At 31.9% G+C, this 16,982-nt stretch overlaps 1 long non-coding RNA gene across 1 annotated transcript in view; it reads left to right on the plus strand.

The window, feature by feature from the left end:
* The first annotated feature begins 1,461 nt into the window (after window positions 1–1,461).
* The window catches only part of LOC114274170 (uncharacterized), a 30,094-nt gene continuing 14,573 nt past the window's right edge, over window positions 1,462–16,982 (plus strand). The window contains exon 1 of the long non-coding RNA XR_014346388.1: window positions 1,462–1,898. This is a non-coding gene — a long non-coding RNA (uncharacterized LOC114274170). The remainder of the gene's footprint in view (window positions 1,899–16,982) is intronic.

The following is a 16,982-nucleotide window of genomic DNA, read 5'->3' on the forward strand; positions in this document are numbered from 1 at the left end:
ATATCGCCATAAATTAGAGTAATAAATTGTTCAAAATTTTGTGGTTCATGTAACAAAAATATGTGGTTTGTTAACAAAATTTTGGATAATTTATTATATTAATTTATGGCGAGATTATGTATTTTGTGATTTATATTACAAATTTTATAATAAGGGGTTGGCTTCCCCTCCATAGAGAGTGCTGTTGGGCCGTAGGGCCCACCACAGGTCCTGTTTCGATAATCTAAACTATTCAATGTGTACAACTCGTCGAATACTTGTAAAAAACTAGGTTGATCGGATATCAATAGCTATTTCATTGGATCAAATTCCTACCAACTGTTTATTTTTTCACCCTCTATTTTTTTATTTTATACAAAATTGATTTGATCATGTAATTGTCATTGTCCAATCAACGTAATTTTTTTCAAACATATAATATTCGACGAGTTTTATACATTGAATAGTTCGAATTATCAAAGTGAAACCTGTGGTAGACCCCTGCGGGTCCAACATCACCTTCTAGTTCGATCACTGACTGAAGAGAAGCAAAACCCTTATAATAATTATCCTAATGTATAATATGGTACATATGATATACATCCAAAACGATAAGTTATTCATATTTTACACTGCACAAATTCAACATCAAACATATATTTTAAACACTATTTGGCATCATCTATATATATCAATATATGTTTTTTTATTTTATTTTTTAAATCACATCACTCTTATATTTTTTTACACATTTTTTCAAGTAAAAAAATATATCTATTTAAATTATTCCAAACAAATTTTTTAATTCAAGATAAATTAAAAATAAATAAAAATAGAGTTTTGTTACTAGCTAGCGTCGTAGCTAGGATGAATCAGTGTCTCCATGCTGTTGGTTGGTGATTACAGACTCGTCCTTGAATATTCTCTGTCTCCATTCCGTTAGTGATTACAGACTCGTCCTTGAATATTCTCTCTCTTTCTCTCTCTCTCTCCTCTTAACTAGCCTAGCAGTCTTCCTTCCTCCTCCTCCCCCTCCCCCTCCCTCGCCTGAAATCCATCTTCCCGAGTTCCCTCATCATTCATCGTCCCCTTTGCCTCTCTGAAAATGGAAATAAGTTCGGAAAATGATTTTCCAGAAAATGAGGGTCTCCTCTCACAAGAACAAAGACCCTATTTCTACAGAAAAATGAGGAGAGTGGTAGTTATGGTAAGGTATGCGAAGAATTTACCGGCCAGTGAAGGTGAAGATGAAGATGAAGATACAGTAAGTTTCGGAGAAGGTTCGGGGTTTATAATAAGTAAAGATGGTCATATTTTGACCTGTTCACATGTTATAGGGGATTGTACGGACATTGTGGTTGGTCGAACAGCTGATGAACTTAAAGAAGCTGCAGTTTTTTACGATGATAAACTTTCCGATGTTGCTATTTTAAAAGTTAAGGACATGGATATGCAATATGACTTCTGTAAGTTTGGGAGGGTAGAAAATTTGCACATAGGTATGGATGTCTTTTCCATCATGCCATGCCCGACTAAGCTTGAGTTCACTTTCACACAGGGATATGTGGGGTTTCCTAATAGAAGCTATAGAGATGTAGTTACTGGAACAGATTGTAAAAAATGTGATGACAATTTGCCCCTGATTCAAATCCATGGTTTAAACAATCTTAGTGGCTCATCTGGTAGCCCTATATTTGATTCAATGGGAAGGGTCATTGGGATGTTCATCCTGTCTAATCGAGGCATAGATTTTGCTGTCCATATACGGAAGCTAAGAGAAATTTGTCAAACTGTTATACCAACCTCAGGCTTAGGCTCAGGTTCATCCTCATCCAACACAACGCATGTTGAGAAGAAGAAAAGAAAAAGGAAGAAAGCAGGGCCTAGTCACTAGATGGATCACTCCGATTTAGTTTTGAGTAAGCATTCTTGCCTATGGTTTGTTTAATATCTAATATTGTTTTATGAATTAAATTTATTTACCTATGTATTAATTAATAGATATGGGTCTAATCTAATGTAGTCAGTAATGGATCTAATCTTAGTTGTGGAAATATATTCTATTGATTTAACTGAACACTGTATGCCCTATTTGATAATTATTAATGGTTGAGTTTTTTCTAATTCGGTTCATTTAATTTTACAATATGTGTTTTATTTGCTTGAAACTTGAAAAGATTATAAAGGTCCTAAAGTTTTCCTGGACCAAATTAGAATTAGCATATGCATGTCTTCATTTCCACTTTGCATTAGTGCAGTAGGAAATCAAAATCTGTAGGTTGATCTTTCTTTGTTGTACAATACAAGTGTTATGTGTCAAGCCAAAAGTTTATTTTCATTACTTTTACTAATGTATGTGAAGCTCATCTTATTTGGCCTTTGCTTTGATTCTTGGTGCATTAAAATGTTGTTCTTTGCTACCCTCCAAGATTGTGTGATGTTGGTTGGTGAAGAGGGTCAAACCGAGCAAGGACTATCTCAGGTCATGAGGACCTGGCTCAAGGGCGAACAACTTGATGCTTTGTCAACCTGCACAACCCTTGGAGGGGTCATACCTCGATCATGGGTGAGCTCCCTTAAGTGCGAAGTTTTGATTGGGGCCGAGCTGGAGAGCACCCTGTAGGGTCACCTTGAACTTAGGTGAGCTCCCTTAAGTGTGAAGCCCGGATTGTGTTTGAGTTGGAAGCACCTTAAAGGGCTGTAGAGACTATATTTTGACCAGTCCTAAAACTTTGACACCCTCAAGTGTTTTCTAGTGATGGAAGTGTTACATTCTCAGTGCGACGATGCGTACGACCTTCTAATTAGATTAGCTTTCCAAAATAAACTCAAATTTTCAAATTGTTTTTCAGCCTTAAATAAAATACTAATATTTTAAAAATGTTCTCAAAAAGGTATGTGAGGTGACCATTCATGCATTCAATCTATTTTTAATTGCCAATTTTCAGTAGAAAACGTTCAGAATTAAGTATTTTTCAATAAAAAGTCAATTTTAAGTTGATTTAGTACATTGGGAGCAAACAAAATCACTCAAAACGAAGATTGCAACCAAATTGAAGTGAAGCCCACATGCGAAAAACATGAGGCCGCACATTTTTTAACAAATTGGAAGTCTAAAACCTACAGCCACAAAAGCGGGGTTGCGGTTGCCCTAAAAAGGTGCAGCCACAGGTCTTAAGTTGAAGTTGTGGTCACAGATTCCAACCTGCAGCTGCATATCTCTTGTACACTTTTAGTGAGATTTTATTTTCATTCTAATTATGACAAGATGATATATTATCCTAGTGTGTATATATATAGATTACTTGGCTTATGTATATTTTTGCCCCCAAGCAATCCTTACTTATATAAACCCCATCTACCTCTCAAACAAAGGATCCAACTTTTCGTGTCCAAGCCATGAACAATAAAATACCGTGAAAAGTCCTTATCAACTATGTTTGGATCATAGATTTGATGATTAATTTGAAAAGAGAAATGAAAATAGTGTGTGAATTGTGAATAAAATATAAACTTTCACACACTTTTTCCCTTTTCATTTTCAAATCATTCTCCAAATTTATAATCCAAACACAGCCTTCAGTTCTTGTAGTTACTTGAACATGCAAATATCTGCCACCACCAGTGACCCAATCATGAACAAAAAATACCATGAAAAGCCAAGTTGTCTGTCAAAATTGAAGCAATAAACAAGATTTTATTGTTCTCAAAAACATTTTTTACAAACAGGTAGTGAACAAGTGCAATCCAGGCTACAAAGGAAAGAGGTACAAACAGTTTTGTTACTAAATTCAGGAAAAATAAAAGAAAATGTTTTGGAAAAATACTTTGAAAAACAGAACATCAAATTTTGGTCTGCAAAATTTGATCTGGGTTTTTGTAGATACCGAGCTAACATGACTAACAAGTGACCTTAATTGAAATACTCAAAAGTGAAAAAAAGAAAGGAGTTGATATGACTAAATAATGAACAAGTAGGCAGTTATAAATCGTCATCTGATTAATATTTGAAAGGTCTCACGATATTAAAGGTGATCTTGGGAACAATTGGATGCTTAAAATATTTACAAGTTTCCCTGAACAAAGTGCTGAAGTGTTTAGTTGCATGGTTACCTAACAGGCTTTTACATATTTTTTGCTAATTTGGTGGTTTTGGGGAGTCCCCGTGGCTTTCATATATAAGAAACTTGTGGAGCACTTTTCTTGACATTAATATCCAAATTCATATTTGTGAATGCTCTGTTTTCCAGTTTATTGTTGATGTCTACTACTTTCTATTACCCTCTGTTTTTTTGGGGAAAAATGTTTTTTTTGTATTTTTTTGGCTTTTGGTATAAACAGCAAATGTTTTCCATGGTCAAGAGCTGGGCAATAATAGCTTCTCCGCATCCCAAAGTGTCCACTTTTAAATGGTGAAAAACATTTTCTGAACTAAAATCTTACCAATGGCACCACACTACTACCACCATCGCCATTGCCATCACCACCGCCATCACCTCCACCACAGCCACCGGCTTCTACCTCTACTCCTCCACCACCACCAATACAACCATTAGTACATTAGTGTAATAACCCCCACCACTGCTTACCGTTAAACATTGATTACCGTTAAACTAAACTGATTATGACTGATAACCGAACTGCTTAAAGTACTAAACTGACTGACCGAAAACTGGAACTGAATCGACTGAGTATGTATGTTAATTTGTGTTCTATCTGTTTGATTGATTACTTGATCTGTTCGTATTTTAGTGTTTAAACTGCTAATTGAAGGCCTTATCGGCGGCCGAACCGGGAACTGATTGATGTTTTATGATCCTCATAATTAATGTGAATTTATGGTATAATTATCTGAAAACTGTTAGGTATGATTAAATTAGATTAAACATTGATCAATTGCATAGTTTGATTTATTTACCACTTAGACCACTTAGTGGCCACTACCTAGTCAACACTAGAGCCTTGCATTGAATCTAAACATCTTCCTCAGCCTTATCTCTTGCTTTGCCGACTTAGAGGGTGTGAGGGAGAGAATTGATTTGTGTTTGAGGAATTGGCTTATTCAACTTGGAGAATTGTTTTCTAATTGAAGTATTGATTTCATAATCGAATCTCTAGACTTGCATTCAAGGAACCTAGGTATGAATTTCATCTTGTTGATTTGTCTTTAAGTTGATTCTTGCATGATTCATGCTTCAATCGTAGAGTTAAGTCTTGTTTTAGTGCATACATGTAGAATTAGAACATAAGTCATGCATGCATGTTTGAATTGATGAGTTTTGAGTTGAATTCATGGCAAAAGGTTACATGCATGTTCATAATTATGTTTAAGTCCATGATTTCATCATGTTTTGAAAAGAATTGGCTCCTTAGAGCATCAAATTGAAGCTTTGGATTGATTTGAATTCATGCATGTTTGCATGTTCATATTGTTCATGAAATTGGGTTTCAATTAAACACCCTTGGGCTTTGATTTCTTAAAGTTGAGCTTTGAACCATGTCATTTTATATGTTTACAAGTGTTTTCTGGAAATTCAGCCCAAGAGGATCGGTTTTGATGCGTTTAAACATGGTTTTAGAGCTTGGAGGTGCAATCTGGATTTTCCAAATTTTGCACTTCTGCTCGAGCGGGGAAAGTGGCGCTCGAGCGTGGAATCCGAGCATCCAGTATTTCTCTGCACTGTTTTACAGTCCGCTCGAGCGGAGGATTAGACGCTCGAGCGGAGGATTGTGTCTCAAGCTCGAGCGGGCGTCGAGCGGAGATTTCACCCATCCAGTACTTTTACAGTACGCTCGAGCGGGAAAGTTGACGCTCGAGCGTGTACCTTTGTTGCATGTCTGCTCGAGCGGGACTCTATTTTCTGAAACTTCTGAAATTGCTTTTTGGAGTACATCTTTGCATCATCATCCCATTCTAGGCATTCTTAGGCCTAGTTTAAGGCATCTTTGAGGGCATAGATGTAGAACACACCGAGGCAAATTAGGGATTAAGTTATGATATTTCCCAACTGTGTAGCTTAGTGTGTGTTCAACCTGTGAACCGTGTAGGGTTGGCGACTGGGGAGACACGCTCTAGCATACTGTAGCCCAAACTCTGTGAGTAACAATTGTGTAAAGATATGTTCAACTGAGAATGTTTTCTGACTGTTTAACGAAACTGTTTTCTGAAGCAATTATTGTTAATTGTTTGAATGTATGTCCTATATTATGAAATGTATTGTGGCATCCTTAGCAACTGTTGTATACTGTTACTACTACTGTTACAGAGATCTCTGTCGGTTCCCTCGTGGAACCACTACTGTTTACTGATTGATGGCCATCATTACTGTTCGGTCTTTAAGACCTACTGTTTACTGCTATGCTAATGGATGTACCACATATGACTGAATAACTGTTCTGACTGAAAGACTGAAGTATTGTTTAATGAACTGCTTTCATTACTGTAAGGACATTTCATTCTTAACCTCTTTACGCATTATGTTATTCACTGGGCTTTAGCTCACTGTTTATATATATATATGTAGGTGCTCAGCCACCAGATCGGAGCTAGGAGCGTGGGTTAGACTCCAGTTTTTGTCAAGCCAGCCTTTGTGCCTCACTGCGAGGTTCCGAGTTGCCATGCTATGGCCTTGGGGTGTTTTGTTTTTCCCCCGTCTGTCCCCATATTGTTTGGATTACTGTATAGACTGTCAGCTACTAACTGTACTGTTATCAGGGATTAGGTCCCTGTACTGTGTGACTGTAAATTTTGTATAGACTATACTGTTTGTATGTATGAATGCATGAAAAATCTTTTTGGCATACAGACTGTCATAGCTCAATGGACATTATTTATTTACTGTATTGGCTTCTGCCAGGCCCTGTACTCTGTTTTACTGTACTACTGTTAAGCAGGCCTTCGGTAATCTCGGATTACTGGCCGGTTACGGTGCTAAACCCATAGGGCCGGGTTTGGGTCGTGACAATTAGTTTCAACGATGCAACCAAACATATGAAAACGCTTTAGAAAACATTTTCTGTGGAAAATATTTTTTGCCTAAACAAACAGAGCGTTAATGTTTAGTATAGTTTCTATTGTTGTGATGCTGCAATTTTTACTCGAATTGACAACAACAAAAAAAAAATTACATAAATTTTTTATAGATAGCACACTACAAAGCTACACCCATCAGCTGGCATGATTATTTTTCCATTACTTAATGCTTGAAAGTTTACTGTTGTGTCTTGATTCAGTACAATTCTTCTTCCAATGAAGTATGCATATGCTGCCAGTTTGAAATGTCATCATATGAAGCAAATAAAATAATTATTACAGACACAAATCATAAGACTTGAGCTTGATGATTTCTGTTATGAGGTCTCTGATCATGTGTTTTGATGCAAATGTAGGTTGGGATTATACCTTGGTTGATATTATCTAGCAGGGTCAGCAAAATTATTGGTCAAAAAGTCTTTCATTAGAAAGATTTGCTACTTGAAGATGCACAAGTTGGAGAAATTTTTTTTTTGTTTTTTTTTTTTCTTCTTCCTGTATTTACCAAAAAGGATTCCATGCGTAAGTTTTGGAAAAAAATTAAACTATTAGTCTAGAATTGTTCAAAACAGAAATTACAGTAAGAATCCAGATAGTGCATCAACAATAATAACTAAGGGCAACAGATACAAAAGTTATAATTCCAAGTTTGTTAAAATTAAAGAATAGAACAGATACAACTGATAATGTAACAAAAAAGATGCTCATACTTCCTACAATTTGCAGTGCAAAGCACATTTTAGTCTCTACTAAAACATAAATTGAAGGGAAAAAAAAAGCTAGTAAATAAACTAACTAAATAATCCAATCCATGTTCACATTGAAACTAGGATTAGCTTGAGAGTCAGTGTCACTGCTGCTGATTGTTTCTTCACCCAACTGAGGCTCAGTAATTTGCAGCGGATTCATCGTATACATTGACGCAGACAGAAATTCATTGAGAGGCGAAGAAAATTGCAGACACATCTGATTAACATCACAATTGTTCATGACATTAAGAGTAGTCTCCTCCAATGTTTCATTAAACTCCCATGTCAATGGCACACTCAACTCACCACCACCATCACCAACACCATCACCACCACTACTTCCAGGAACTCCAAAGCAATTCAATGGCCAAAGCGGCACGAACATCGGTGGCTCGATTAATGGTTGGTACTGGTAGTGCATCTTACTGAACATCAACAACTCAACTCTTCTTGCTAATTCCTGTAATTTCAATTTCATCAATTTCCATAAACTCATCAACTGTTCTCTTGACAACCCACAAAGCCAACCATCATTCCAACCCAATAAACCCCTGATTTTATCATCTAAGCCACGATGATGATCAGAGGGTTGTTGCTGTTGTGCTTGAACCAGTTGTTTGCCTCGGCGGTTATTCTTGTACGTGTTTATGAGAGTTTTGACGTGGGTTGGGTTTTCAGGCCATGTCTCAACCTCATTGTTGGGCCCACAGAAAAAAAAAACAGAGCAATACTCACAGAAATTGCTACAAGTATACTTTTGTGCGTAAGAATGTTAAGAGTAAGAAATTGCTACATATATATATATATATATATATAGAAAGAGAGAGTAGAGAGAGTGTGTGTCTGTGTGTGATTATTTCCCGTGTGTATGTTGTTGCCAAGGAAAGAGTTTTGACTGATGGGATACGAAGGACGGGAATCACGGAATTAGTTGATTACTTTATAAACACACATGTAAGTATAACCAGCAGGGTGCTTGGCAAAGCATAATACTGAGGGGTAAAGAGAGAAATCGAGATCCAAAGTTTTAAAAGTACATCGAAAACCTATATAAGGAATCATTACAATTATAATATTATTTAATGTAATTGTGTATTTTTTTTAAATATAACACTCTAATATAATATTTAACAAAATTCTTACTATAACATTTCAATGTAACAAAAAAAAAAAAAAATTCATTGATATACTTTTCTCAACGTAACACTCCAATGTAACACTAAAAAAAAATGATATGTAATTATTCAAACCATTCTAAAAGTTTGTGAAATTCTTCAAACTATTCAAAAAATAGTATAAAAAATCGTTACTAAACTTTGAGCAAATGTATAATTTCAAGTTATGGGTGTCACGTTTGGAAAAATTATATTAAGGATTTTTTTTTAATTTTGTGTGTGTTATATTGGAGTGTTACGTTTAGAATTACATTGATTGGAGTATTATGTTCGAAAAAAATATACTACGGAGATTTTTTGTGTGTTATATTGAAGTGTTACGTTTGGAAAAAGTACACTAATGCGTTTTTTTAAAGTGTTACGTTGTTACATTTAGGAAAAATGCACCAATGAGTTTTTTAATGTGTTATATTAGAGTGTTACATTAAAATATTACGTTATTGGAGTGTTGCATTTTTATTCGTAATGTGAGATTTGTTCTATGAGGGAAAATCCAAATCCTCTATAGTGTAGATTGCCAAAATGTGTAATTTTATATTTAGAGAAACCCAGTTTTATCCATAAAAAATTAAGGGCAAATTACATATACACCCCTCGAGGTTTGATTAAATTACAGATACCCCCCTGAGGTTTCAGAAATTACATCCCGCCCCCTAAGGTTTGTATTTTCATAACAATTTACCCCCTGAAGTTTATATTTCATAACAAATTACCCCCTAATTTCTTATGCAAATATAGCATTCAGGGGGGAATTCGTAATTTCTCAAACCTCAGGGGGGTATTTGTAATTTAGCCAAACCTCGAGGGGTGTATATGTAATTTGCCCAAAAATTAAACCTAAACATGTAAATGATTACCCTTTTGTGTAATTTTCATTTTAATTGGACCTTTGGATTCATAAGAAAAAATAGACTAAATATTTCACAAGATCATATTTTATGATTTATTAGTGTTTCATCCTTATTTTTATCAAAAAAAATAATTTATTAATATGAAAAATTATCTTGATAAAATAAAATAAAACACTTTATTACTCTATCTAAATAAAATTTGTCAAAAATTATATTTTCTTATCTTTTATTCATCTAAATATAATGATGAGGTATTATAATTATTATTATTATTATTTTTTTTGTTTCTCACCTTACATCATGATCTAAACGGAGTGTAACAAAGCATATCGCAAAACTAATGAGTTCGGGTAAATTACACTTTCTCCACCTTATGTTTAGCTATTTTTTAATCATTACTTTCGAAGTTTTTTTTTTTTTTTTTTTACTTTGACTTTTGATATTTTAATTTTTAAAAAATTAATTTTTATTCATAATTAGATAAAAATATTACATTAAGGGGTTGTTTGAGATGACCTAAATAAGTATATTTTTTTATCTTTTTACGAAAAGATATATAAAAAAATAAAGAGATAATGTGATGAAAAAAAAATAAAAAAATGAATTATTTTCAACTTCCCAAACTTAATCTAAATATCATGTACTATAAAAAATATATTATTTTATTGAGCCCACTCCAAAGCCTTCATCTATCATGTCCGGTTGTAGTCACCCGTCTACATTTTACTAACTACTCCAGTCCTTATGATATGAATCTTTTAAAAAACAACGGTATGTTTGGTTTGTGTTTTAGAGATAAAAAGTACGAAAAGTTGTTTGGTTTGGTTTTTTTCAAAAGATGTTTTGAAAAATTATTTTGAGAGAGAGTTTTGAAAAAAGTGATTGATTTGATGTGTGTGAGAAAGAGATTTGTTTGAAAAACTTGTTTGGTTTACAAGTTTTGAGAAATTTTTTTGAGAAAATTTGTTTGGTTTGATTACTTTTAAAAACTTATTTGTAGAGAAAATTTCTCAAAAATTTTTCAGAAATACAAACCAAACAAACCCAACATATTTGAGAAGTCAACTGATGATAATACTAGAGATAGCTCAAACCCTAGCTTTCTACATTACATACTTTTAAAAAAATTACATCTGAGAAGTCAATTGGTGATAATACTCAAAATTCAGTATATTTTTATATATTTATTAATTTTTTAAAATATTTTTCATAATATTTTACTAGTTAGATACATCTAAGTAAGATACATTTAAAAAATTTAAAAAAATGCTTAAAATTTTAACATGATTCACAAAAAAAAAAACTCAATTTTAAAAAAATTGAAACCAAACACATTGATTAGTTTTTTTTTTTTTTGCACATAATTTTTTTTTTTTTCAATTTGAAAGTTGATGTTTTAAAATTTTGAAAATCAAAATAAATGTCAAATCACCATATTATTCCTTTATAGATAATCATAAATGATAAATAATCATTATTTAAAGGGTAATTTCGACTATTAAAATTTTAATAAGACTTGAAGGTCCAAAAAATCTTAATTATAACTTAATGGAATATAAATTCATAAATTAGACCTTGTGTGTAAATGTTCATTAATTTAAATTAATGTTACAAACTAATAACCAGAAGATGCATTAATAAAATAAGCACAGTACATACTCATGAAAAATTCAGCACTAATTGATAGTCCAAATCTGATTTTGCTTGAAATCGTACGAATTTTGGTTTGTCGATTGTCTAGCTGGTCGTTCAGTAAGAAAGTGACAATCACAATAAACAAGTGTTTCATTGGTCGTTCAGACGATCAATTGACAAGTAAAAATTTGAGTTTTTGGACAAACTCAAATTAAAGTTACTAATTATTTTTCTGAAAAATTACAAGCGTCCTATTAAAACCAGAGTTGGTAAGTGTAGTATTTTTACCATAAATTTCATTTTTACTTTATAGATAACAAGACTCTCACATCGTCCTACATGTGGTTTGAATTTCATTTGAGAGTTTATATATATATATTATCATTCTATAAAATATGATTACACATAAATATTGTGTTTTTTGAGTTGTTCTAATGTTATGTTTGGAATATAGATTTATTTAATGATTTAAAAATAAAATAAGAAAATATATGTGAAATATGAATAAAATATAATTATACTTCACATATATTTTATACACATTTTTCTTTTTATTTTGGATAAATTACAAACACACCCTTTGAGGTTTACTTAAATTACAAATTACCCCTGTAGTTCTAGAAATTATATTGTCCCCTAAGATTTCTAATTTCATAACAGATAGGTCATTTTATTAATAAATCATCGAGTTAATTACTAGTTTTTAATAATGTTAAAATTTTATTTCAATTAATAATTCGGATAATTTTATTATTGTATAGGTGAACAGTTATAAATTTCATTTTTTTAATTAATTCTGTTAAATAAAAGATTTTGACAGGGAGGTATTTGTAATTTTTCAAATCACAAGAGGCAATTTATATTTTAAGCAAATCTGAGAGAATGTATTTATGATTTACCCTTTTATTTTTTTAAATCACTACTCAAAACACAACCTAAGAGTATCTATAATATTTTGTCTAAAAAGAAAAGAAAAGAGTATCTCCAGTCATTCACCATTTTTTTTTTCATTAAAAATATTTGACGGAAAGGTGCTGAAAAAATCATATATGTTTCTTCCATCTAATGTTCATTAAATCAAGGAGATTTATTTATTTTCATTAAATTGGTAATTTATCAAATTCTTATTAGATGAAAATTTTAAAAAATAAATAATTAGAGATTTTTTTTTAATTTTTTAAATTGGGGATTTTTTTTTTTTAAAGTTCCTCATATTAAGATTTTATAAGATAAATGACATACAATACTTTTATAGTAGTTAAGGTCTCTCAACATTTGTACAGAGAAAATTCGACTTAGAGAAATTTTGTCTAACTCAAAAAAATTTTGCCCCGACTCAAAGAAATTTCAATTTTCACAAAGAAATTTATCTAATTTCACAGAAGAATTTCAAATTTTCTCTGTGAATACCAAATAATTTTTTTTAATTTCTTTGAGTCGAGTGAAATTTCTCCGAGTCGGACAAAATTTATTTGAGTCAAATTTTCTATATGAAAATATTGAGGGACCTTAATTAATAAAAATAACATCTTAGATCTCCTCTACTACACAAAGTTGAAAATGGATGTTCAACTAATTTTCCTTTTTAAATTTGATGAAAAAGAAAGTTTGAGATAAGAGTGGAATTTTTAAAAAGATTTTGACAAAAACTTAATGAAAGAATTAAAATAATTAATATCAAATTAAATTTTATATGTAAATTTAAAATTAAATTTGATAAAAAAAAAAATAGTAAAAGATTGGAAAAACTAAGGTTGTGTTTGGTTAAGCTTTCCAAACTCAATTTCACCTCTTGGTTTGAGCCATGTTTTTGGTTACAATTTTTAAAAATTAATTTCACATCCATCTATGAAAACACGTCTACCCGGTCATCCTTCCGGACGTCCGGCCAATTGATCGGAATAGTATTTTTTTTTTTGGCACCAGTTATTTTAATATTTAAATAAAAATATTTTCTAATTTGTTTTAAATTTTTTTATAAGCTTTGAATAAAATTTTGGATTGTGTGTTTGGTTACGAGTTGTAAATTTTTAAATCAAATATCATATGTCACATTACTCAATTCAAATTTTTTTTCAAAATTCATAACCAAACAAATTTTTCACACTAAAATCATAATTCCAAAACTCACAAACTCAAAATATAATTTTATTCTCAAATCATAATTCTAAAATTCTACCAAATGTAACCTAATTTTTTAACTAATTAATGCATTATACAATAATAAAATTTAAAGAAATCAGTTTAATAAGTGTTTTTGCCAACTTAAATATTTAAAAAATAGTAAATGCACAATTTTTCATAAAGAATGTAAACAGTTTTTACTAATTAATATAGAATTTGTTTTCTCATATTCGAAAGCACCCAACGAATAACACGTGTGACAAGATAAACAAGATAACGACACGTGTTAGTAGCGTATTCACCCAAGCAAGAGAACAAACACAAAACGAGAGAGACACCCAAAAATAAATACAGTAATGGTAAGTATTATGAAAAGTTTTTCATAAAAATAATTATGAAAAATTTATAATTTTTGAATTATACTTATAATAAAACACCACACACTAATCAAGATAATCTAAGAATTACAAATTTTTCATGATATTTTTATAAAAAAAATTTCATGTAACCTTTCTCAAATAAATAAAAACAAGATACCGATAGATTGAGCGAGAAAGTGTTAAAAACACGGATCGATGACGTGGCCACATATTTTTATTTATTAATTTTCTATTTTAAAATCCCGACTCTTTATTGGTTATCCAGAAAATGCAGAACAATGTATAATTCCTTAGTAGAAGGCTGAACAATGTATAATTCCTTTTTGGATATAAATGATTTTATCTTCTGTTTTCTCGAAAAATTTTAATAAATAAATAAATTTGATAGATAACTTTAAGATTGTCTTTAACATTTACTCATATTTTTTTTAATCAAATTTAAATTTAATAAAAAGGATAATCCAATCCTATTATCAAAATGATATCAAATAAAAGAAGTGCTAAATTTTTCAGCAAATCGAGAAAACATTTAACCTTTCATCATATTTGAAAATAGGCCATTGGTGAGTGACCAACCAAATGGATAATCGGGGAAACAACTAGGTGAAAGACTAGATTTTGATCAAAATTTACTCTATGTCAGACGACTAGCAAAATTGTTGAGAACAATTGAAGTGCATCATATCAAATTAAATTTTTCATTAAATTTTTACTTAAATTTGATAAACAAGAGCTCCTTACCCAAAAAAAAAAAAAATTGGGTGCAAGCCCCCTATATATCAATTTGAACATAAGATTTAACCCCTCTTTTTAGTATTCACATTGAATTTATAAGTTTACATTTATTTGATAACTTTTGACACTTTTATGCTGTGTTTGATTAAGAGATTTGAGAAGAAATTTGAAAATAGAAAGGAAAAAGATGTGTAAAACTAAATGAAGTGTAAGTATATTTTATTCTCAACCCGCAAGGGTAGCCCAGTTGGTTGAGGCCAAGGGACTTGGGGCCTAGGAGTTTGCTCCTCTCTAGGTCTCAGGTTCGAATCTCACTCCCAGCTGTGCTCCTGGCGGGCCACTGCGTCTTTGCCTGGTCGATCGGCTCAGGGCCCCGAGATTAGTCGAGGTGCGACACTCCGAAGGAGTGCTGGCCCGGACACTCGGTCATCAAAAAAAAAAAAAAAAAAAAAAAAAAAAAGTATATTTTATTCTCAATTACCTACTTTTGCTCTTTCTCTTTCTTTTTCCAAATTCATTTCCAAATCATCTCTTTACTTTCACATCTAAACACTTTAAATAACCTCCAAATTTTAGTCATAGAATGAGTTTACATAATAATTTACTAAATACTAATAAATATATATTTTTTTGAACAGAAGTACTAATAAATATGATTATATAATTTTCAATATAAAAGCCTCCAAATAAAATTTCGCTTTTAAGCCTCGTGAAAACTTGAGCCAGCCCAACAAAACACTACTACACGAAGAACATATTATTGACATTGATATCGAATTCTTGCAAACGTGTATTTTTCAAGTACTGGCCATCTGAGAAGACAAGTTGCATGATACAAAACCAGAATGAGGCATAAAAATTGTAATCATAAAGTATAAAACCTCCCTACCCAAAAAAAAATGCTAATAAAACCACTTCATGTCAACAAAATGATTCCTCAAAAATTATAAATTCTACAATACTAAAAAAAAAAGAAGAATCGTACTCTTCTAATAAATCACTATAATTTATCGCAAGGACTGCCCACTTGAACTTTAATGTGGGTTAAAATTTTCCCACCATGTTTAAAAACAAGGGTACATTTTACACAAACTAATGGGCAAATTTTTACAATTTCAATATGTAAAGAGACTGTTTCAACTAAAAGTGTGCAGTGGACATTCTAACCCATATTAAAATGCAGTAGGATCGATGCAATTTACCCCGCATCGCAAATATAAAGATAAAACAATCGAAAGAACCAAACAGTTTGGTTTGACAAAAAAATCTCATAAATTCACACCAATTTTAAAGATTGATATAAATATATATGTAGACATATCAAAAAGCATACAAAATAATTACCTATTTACTTTATCTGTGCTAGTCTCATCAACAAACATTTTCAGATACAAACGGGCAGCACTTGATTCTCTAATCACAATCACCTCCACAGTTTTCCCAACCTTTTGCCATATTATATTATAGAACTAATACCAGCAGGAGAAAGATTAAACCAACAATAGGAGAATAATGCAAATGGTAAATGAGCAATAGTAGGAAACCAAACTAAAAAGAAAAATATTAACAAGGTTCATTGTGAAAAAGCAAAATAGTTATTGGTAGTCAATAGACAACAGAGGCATCCCATAAATGACACTCAGCCACGTAATGGGTCCCACAATTAATTACTTTAACAACTTATCACAAGATCGGGCACCTATATAGGAAGCTTTTAGCCTCCAACCACTCGAACCAAGACAGCTCATACGAAATTTGTCATTTGTCAACAATGTTACAATGAATACCTATGCGTAATTGAAATCTATGTTATGAAGACATGGACAAAATCTCCTGATTGTGATCAACCACCTAAAAATTTCACTTCAATTTTTATTTTGTTTAGAAAGCCATGATACACAAGCCTAGCCAGGGTTTTCTCCTGATGACCATCAATATTATTCAGCTTCAATACTCCTAATTAAATAGGACACCACCGGATAACATCTTTTGTGTGTCTTTTGGGACCTGATTTCATACTTCACACCAAATAAGCCTTCAGTCCTTCGATGTTGGTCACAGAATTATTCGCTCTTGTCGGATGTCATCATGCTTTGATTTTTAACCAATAAACAACCCTGAATTTTACTAATTCAGTTAACCTCCAACCAAGAAACGTTCTTTTTGTCTACAAACCAATTCATTTTGATCTAAGTAGCTAACCATAAGGATTGACCAAGTGATAGCAACCCAAATCCAAGCTAACAACAGTACGCTCAAATGTACCCAAGAACAAAATTGCAAAGAACACCACTATACCTCACCAAGATGTAGCAAACCAG

The sequence above is a fragment of the Camellia sinensis genome, chromosome 12, assembly GCF_055761805.1.
Source record: "Camellia sinensis isolate YWXY chromosome 12, ASM5576180v1, whole genome shotgun sequence".
Classification (NCBI taxonomy): Eukaryota; Viridiplantae; Streptophyta; class Magnoliopsida; order Ericales; family Theaceae; genus Camellia; species Camellia sinensis.